Genomic DNA, 8101 nt, shown 5'->3' with positions numbered 1-8101 from the left:
TCCATTGTTGTGCACAGGCTTTCTCTAGTGGAGGTGAGTGGGAGCTACTCTTCCTTGTGGTGCACAGGCTTCTCACTGCGGTGGCATCCCCCTGCCGCTGAGCATGGGTTCCAGGCACGCGGGCCCCAGCAGTTGCAGCGCACAGGCTCAGTAGTTGTGGCTCTCGGGCTCTAGAACACAGGCTCAGCAGTTGTGGCACACAAGCTTGGTTGCTCCTCTGCATGTGGGATCCTCCCAGACCAGGGCTCAAACCCATGTCCCCTGCATTGGCAGGCAGATTCTTAACCACTGAACCACCAGGGAAGTCCATTTGTAGATTTTTTTAACGATGCCCATTCTGATCAGTGTGAGGTGATACCCCATTGTAGTTTTGATTTGCATTTCTCTAATAATTAGTGGTGTTGAGCATCTTTTCATGTGCTTTTTGGCCATCTGTATGTCTTCTTTGGAGAAATGTCTATTTAGGTCTTCCGCCCATTTTTTGATTGGATTGTTTGGTTTTTTGTTGTTGTTGTTATTGAGCTGCATGAGCTGTTTGTATACTTTGGAGATTAACCCCTTGTGGTCACTTTGTTTGCAAATATTTTCTCCCATTCTGTGGGTTGTCTTTTTGGTTTGTTGATGGTTTCCTTTGCTGTGCAAAAGTTTTTGAGTTTAATTATGTCCCATTTATTTATTTTTATTTTCATTATTCTAATTTATGTCAGAAAGTGTTCTGCCTATGTTTTCCTCCAAGAGTTTTATAGTATCCAGCCTTACATTTAGGTTTTTAATCCATTTTGAGTTTATTTTTGTGTATGGTGTTAGAGAGACCTCTAATTTCATTCCCAGCACCACTTACTGAAGAGACTGTCATTTTTCTCCTTTGTCACATAGTTGACCATAGGTGCATGGGTCTAATCTCTTTGCCCATTTTTTAATCAGGTTACTTTCTTATTGTTGAGTTTTAAGCGTTCTTCATATATTTTGGATGATAACAATCCTTTATCAGATGAGTCTTTTGCAAATATTTTCTCCCAGTCTGTGATTTGTCTTCTCATTCTGTTGACAGTGTCTTTTGCAGAGTAGAAATTTTTAATTTTAATGAAGACCAGCTTATCAATTCTTTCCTTCATGAAATATGCCTTTGGTGTTGTATTTTAAAAGTCATTGCCATATTCAAGGTTATCTAGGTTTTCTCAAGGTCATCTAGGTTCTCTTCTAGGGGTTTTCTAGTTTTGCGTTTTACATATAAATCTATGATTCATTTTGAGTTAACTTTTGTGAAAGGTGTAAAGTCTACATCTAGATTCTTTTTTTTTTTTTTTGCCACGCCACATTTGGGATCTTAGTTCTCTGACCAGGGATAGAACCCTCATGCCCTGCATTGGAAGCACAGAGTCTCAACCACTGGACCACCAGGGAAGTCCCCTAGATTCATTTTTTTTTAATATGAATGTACCGTTTTTTCCAGCACCATTTGTTGAAATAACTATCTTTGCTCCATTGTATTGCCTTTGCTCCTTTGTCAAAGTTCAGTTGACTATTTATGTGGGTCTATTTCTGGGCTCTCTATTCTGTTCCATTGATCTGTTTGTCTGTTCTTTCACCAATACCTCACCATCTTAATTACTGTAGCTTTATAATAAGCCTTGAGATTAGGTAGTGTCAGTCCTCCAACTTTGTTTTTCTCCTTCAATATTGAGTTGGCTATTCTGGGTCTTCTGTTTCTCCATATAAACTTTAGAATCAGTCTGTCAATATCCACAAAATAACTTGCTGGGATTTTGACTGGAATTGCATTGAGTCTGTAGTTCAGTTTAGGGAGAACTGACATCTTGGCAATATTGACTCTTCCAATCCATGAACATGGACTATCTCTCCATTTATTTAGTTCATCTTTGATACCTCTCATCAGAGTTTTGTAGCTTTCCACATACATATTTTCTTAGATTTAAGCCTAAGTATTTCATATTGGGGAGTGCTAATGTAAATAGTGGTGTGTTTTTTATTTCAAATTCCACTTGTTCATTGCTGGTATATAGGAAAGAAAGTGATTGACTTTTGGTATATTAACCCTGTATCCTGCAACCTTGCTATAAGGGCTTATTAGTTCCAGGAGTTTTTGCTTTATTCTTTCAGATTTTCTACATAGACAATTTAGACAATTATGTCATCTGCAAACAAAGACAATTTTATTTCTTCCTTCTAAATCCCTCTAAGCACTGCTTTCACACATCCCACAAATTATGATAAGTTGTATTTCCATTTTCATTGAGTTCAAAATATTTTTTTAATTCTCTTAAGATTTCTGCTTTAACCTATGTGTTATTTAGATGTGTGCTGTTGAATCTCCAAGTACTTTGAGATATTTCATCTATCTTTCTGTTATTGATTTCTAGTTTAATTCCACTGCGGTCTAAAACAGACATGGCGTAATTTCTATTCTTTTAAGTTTGTTAAGGTGTGTTTTACGGCCCAGAATGTGGTTTATCTTGGTGAATGTTTCATGTAAGCTTGAGGGAAAAAAATGTGTCTGTTGTTACTTTCATCTTTTTCAGCAAGTATTTGAATCCCACAGTCTTTGCGTCTATGACTCAGTATCTGTTCCAGTCTACATCACCATCAGATCTGGTCTATACCATCCTTTCTTACACTAAATAGCCCAAGATGGTTTAGCTTGAAGTCTTAGCTGCTTTTAAGAGTTTCACTGATTCCTTTGCTGGCAGCAGTGAAATTTCATCACCACCCATATGCTTGTCTCCAGCATCCCCTTGCCAACCACATCCTTCTCTCCTCTCTTTCACCACAACTAAACCTGTAGCAAATAAACAAGTTGTGCGTGTGAGTTAGGTACCTTCTAGAAAAATGAGGTATTACCAGAGAAGCACTATACTCTCTTCTACAGTAGAAAAAGCCCCAAGGAAGCTTAGCATCTTTGATAGAAAATAAGTGCATGCCTACATCCTAGGTTCATCCATGAACAGCTCAGTCAGCTCCAGCAGGTTATTGGCAACTTATTTTTAACCTGAATCCAACTCTACCTTTCCTGAAGCATATACCTGGGATCCCAGGCCAGCCAAAAAAAAAAAAGAATTAATACTAAACCAAGCAGAACGTAATTAAGGAGGCAAAAAGCTTACACCATAATAACATTTTCATTCAACTGCTTTATTTCAACCATATCACTCTCTTCCACTACTAATTGAAAGATAATCTTTATGTTTGTCTTTCCCAATAAAATAGCACAATACTAAGGCCCCAAATATTTACTCTGGCCCTAAAAAATATGAGGTTGTTCTGTGAGCCATTTCCTAAGATAGAAAGAAAACTATTCTGGAAAGTTCGCTAGTTCAAAAGTCCTGAGCAGTGCGTAAACTTCAATAGTCTTTTTAATCTGAATCTGTGAAATTGAGGATAATTCTTAATCTGGTTTGAGCACTGCCTGTTTTTAGACATCCATGTTTCTCTTGACCTGGAAGTCCTCATTCCTACCATCACACAGAGCTGTCAGGAACTATTGAAGCAAAACAAAGAACGGTCGCTCCCAGGACCAGGTCATCAAGCTGGGGTGTCACTGGGGTGCATGTTGGTGTTCCAGGTCCAGTATCCATTCCTAGAGAATGCAGGTCTTCTAAAAAGAGACAAGGCACAGACATATTTGATCTTCAGTGTTGTTCCCAGAAATTCTTTTAAGAACTTGAGTTTTTGATAAATTTCTCCTACAGAGAAATAAAATATTTCATTTTCAAGGTGCACGAAGTTCACCAATGCTGGGAGCAGCCATGCACTTGTATTTCCATTCTCAGGGATCTAAACCACCGACTAAAACTAGAAAAAGAAAGAACTCTACTCAAAATATTCTGAAAGCTGGCTGATGCTCCATATTTTATTATTCTATATCTACATGACCTTGACTGAGTATTGGTCCATGAAAAGTTGTAGTACAGTGGGTGGTGCCCTAGGCAAGTTACTCTGAAGACTAAGAAATGTTGACTTCTTCCTCTGCCCTCAACAAGTCTACAACCTCATGGCTACCAGCTCTCACCACATGACAACTCGTGCTGAGTGCATCAAGCCACACAAAAGCCTGGTGAGCAAATTCTGACTCCCATTTTACAAATGAAGATACTGAGGCCTAAGAGGGAAATTAACATACTCTAGCTTTAGGAAGAAGACAGCCTAATAGAGAGGGCACAACAAGTGTTCTGAAATTTAAAGAAAGCCATAAGGAGTGGTTTCCTGGGAAAGGAAGGGATATTTGTCCTGACATTCCTTGAGATTAAATGGGATTTGGAAGATAGAGATCCAGGAGAGAGGGCCTTCCTTTCAGTTTGAGGAGCCAGCATGAGAGAGGGTCCAAAGATAGGCATACACAAAGCAAGATTGGGAGATGGTACCTAGGCCATCCTAGATGGGTTGGGATGGCTTATTGTAGATTTGATGAAATATGCATTTTGAAAACTGGTGCTAAATTGTAGAAGACGGGATTCCAGGCTAAGGAACACAGACCACAGAAAGAATAGTACAGTAGCATTTATTAATAAACCCAACATTGTGCTTAAAAGGCTCTTAAGGCTTTAGGATTGATTTTTTTTAACAGAATAACTTTCACTAGAAAAAGGCAAAATGTCCTCGACAAAACTGTCAAGCACTTTGATATGATTCAGTGAGTCTGTGGAGACAGAGTAAATCATTGGTGGAATTTCAATACCATTTAGTAGTAAATTACAAGTCCAGAAAAATCGTAAAACAAGGGTTATTATAAGAGAGATTTATAGATATTAAACAATACAATGCAAAAATGAAGTTTTACTTGAGCAAAACCAACAATCCTTTAATGATAAACAGAAAAAAATACGAAAATGCATCTTTCAAAAAATCCTACCAAGGCTTCTGACTTTTCCTCGTGATAAGTGATTAGACTGGCTTCTGAAGTCAGTATTATCAACCTTCCCGCCACGCTTTTTGGAAAGGAAAGCCAGGTAGGGCTCAAGTGCTGGTTTGGCTCCTGACCCACTTTTCAGTCCTTTTGTAACGCAACTCCAAGTACATCTGTGCACGGACAATGAGGCGAAAGCATGCAAAATGCGAAAGCACAAACTATGTATTGAGAAATCACTACAATGCCAAATTTTTTTTAAATAAAAATATATATCTTTAAGAACTCGCTGTGTTAGGGAAACTGTTTACATATTGAGGTGTTCCTCTTTTTTTTGACCGGAACAATAAAAGAAAAATTTGATATGTCCTTGGTTTCTTCTTTGTGTGTGTGTGTCCAAGGAAGTTAGCCTTTTCTGCATGTGGGAACATGAATCATTTCTGAAGTGTCATATCCTTTCACAGGACCACCAGGAGGTCAGACCTCCCCCCATATAAATCAAGAACGGTGTCATGGGTTTGTAATAATCTCTTCCATCTCTCTCTCTCTCTGTCTCTCTGTCTCTGTCTCTCTCCCCCCTCCCCTCCCCCACCCACCTGTCCACACGCTCTGCCTATGGCCAGATCCCTGCATTGAGGCGGCCCTGCTCCTTCCCACACCTGCCCACCCAGGCAGTACCCATTCTATACCCATCTGCTGTTTGCACCTCATGAAACTTTAAAAGAGGAAGGGGACCTCAGGACTCACAGAGCAGTTCACAGCTGCTTGTCACAGCTCTAAGTGTCTCAATTAGAGAAGTTTAACAATACCAAAGTCCAATGTTGAACTGAAGAAACGTTCCTAAGAGAGTTTTCCATGTTCTCAGTGTTCCATTTTGCATGGGGTTGGCTTTGCCCAACTCCAGCACCTCAGCTCTGACTCCAGAGAGCCTTGGCCCCCAGCCCCCTCTAGGGAGTTTCCAAATGGCATATTGATCGCCTCACACTATAACATGAACAGAAGACGTTGCGTAAAAATATACCTGGGTTATATCATTTCCCAGAGCCTGCTGGATGTGAAATAAAACCCTCAGGACACCGTCACTATTTCATCCCACTTTTCCTAGTGTGACCTCCCCGCCAGTCTCGCTGCTGCACCTGGTAGAGTTACTAACCCATCTTCTGCACCCCCTGGCCCCTTACACATCTGTCCCACTTAGCACTCACCAGGGCCAGCAGAAACCCATGGGCATGTCTCCATCCCTTCAGGTACCCAAGAGAAGAGCCCCCGTCCCTGCTTCTAGCTGACTCCCCTGGAGCCACCCTCCACATTACCCTGGAGCGATTGTCTAAAGCAACTCCCCAGCCACAGCCATAGCTGGAGCCCCCTCATCTACTCTGATGGTTTCTAAACTAAGCTGCAGAAACTTTTCTCTGACAGACCTCTCAAGCAGAAGTTCATTATTTAAATTAGACAAAAGATGAGTTGCCCAGTTGCAGCAGGGGTGGAGCTTAGGAGCCCTGCCTCTCAAACCCAAGTGCCCTGGGCCCCTGTCCTTGGAGCCCAGGTTAATAATCATTGTTGTGCAGCATCATTTCCAAACTTCGTGCTGGGCCTTATAAGGATGGGCCAATATTCCACCCCACTAGCCCTCTTTATCAAATGTCTACATTCCCCAACAGGGCACGCCCTCCAAGACCACATGGAATGTGAATCTGGGGCCATCTGGGGAGCTCAGATATCCTTCCCTAACTCCTCCGACCCCAGCAGGCTTCCAAATTTCCATCTTCAGAGCTCATAAGCTAGTACTGCACTGTATATTAACTCTTCCTGTCTGTCGTCCCCAGTAGACAAGAAACTCCTTACAGCCAAATATTGTCTCACTCATCTGTCCCCAGCACCTTCCACAATACTCAGTACTTAGTTGGTGATTTTTGTTGGATGGATGGATGGATGAGTAGGTGGATGGGTGGCTGGATGGATTCATGAATGTGTGGATGGATGGGTAGATGGGTAGGTGGGTGGATGGATAGATGGATGGATGGATGGATGAGTGGGTGGATGGGTGGATGAGTGAATGGGTAGATGGATGGGTGGGTGAATGGGTAAGTGGGTGGGTAGGTGAATGGATGGTTGGATGGGTGGAGTAGAAAGAGTAGTGCAATCGTAGCTTGCCACTCAGGCAACAACAGCAGCCACAGAAACTCCTATTATTGTTTTCACAGTTGCAGTATATTTTGAAAATCTCACTCTTTGCCAACCAGGAATGGTCTGGTGCTTCCTTCCGTCTAAGGTAAAATGGTTTATCCTACCAAATTACATCATTTGATATTTTGACAAAACATGCTTCACTGCTCACATCCTACCATCATCTAATGAGTAATTTCTGTGAAATTCATTAGTTTACATTTTTAAAAGAGGTCCTCTTGAGCAAAAGCAAGAAGAACCACAATCCTGCAGCCTGAGGAACAAAAACCACATTCACAGAAACATAGAAAAGATGAAAAGGCAAGGGCTATGTACCAGATGAAGGAACAGAAAAACAACTAAATGAAGTGGAGACAGGCAACCTTCCAGAAAAAGAATTCAGAATAATGATAGTGAAGATGATCCAGGACCTCAGAAAAAGAATGGAGGCAAAGATCGAGAAAATGCAAGAAATCTTTAACAAAGACTTAGAAGAAATAAAGAAAAAACAAACAGAGATGAACAATACAATAACTGAAATGAAAACTACACTAGAAGGAATCAATAGCAGAATAACTGTGGCAGAAGAACGGATAAGTGACCTGGAAGACAGAATGCTGGAATTCACTGCTGCGCAACAGACTAAAGAAAAAAGAATGAAAAGAAATGAAGACAGTCTAAGAGACCTCTGGGACAACATTAAACGCAACAACATTCGCATTATAGGGGTCCCAGAAAGAGAAGAGAGAGAGAAGGGACCAGAGAAAATATTTGAAGAGATTATAGTTGAAAACTTCCCTAACATGGGAAAGGAAATAGCCACCCAAGTCCAGGAAGTGCAGCGAGTCCCATATAGGATAAACCCAAGGAGAAACACGCTGAGACACATAGTAATCAAATTGGCAAATCTTAAAGAAAAATTATTGAAAGCAGCAAGGAAAAAATGACAAATAACATAAAAGGGAACTCCCATAAGGCTAACAGTTGATTTCTCAGCAGAAACTCTACAAGACAGAAGGGAGTGGCATGACACATTTAAAGTGATGAAAGGGAAGAACCTACAACCAAGATTAC

Source organism: Orcinus orca, chromosome 5 (genome assembly GCF_937001465.1).
Source record: "Orcinus orca chromosome 5, mOrcOrc1.1, whole genome shotgun sequence".
Classification (NCBI taxonomy): domain Eukaryota; kingdom Metazoa; phylum Chordata; class Mammalia; order Artiodactyla; family Delphinidae; genus Orcinus; species Orcinus orca.
The sequence above is the reverse complement of the archived record's forward strand: the minus strand, read 5'-3'. Positions refer to the sequence as shown.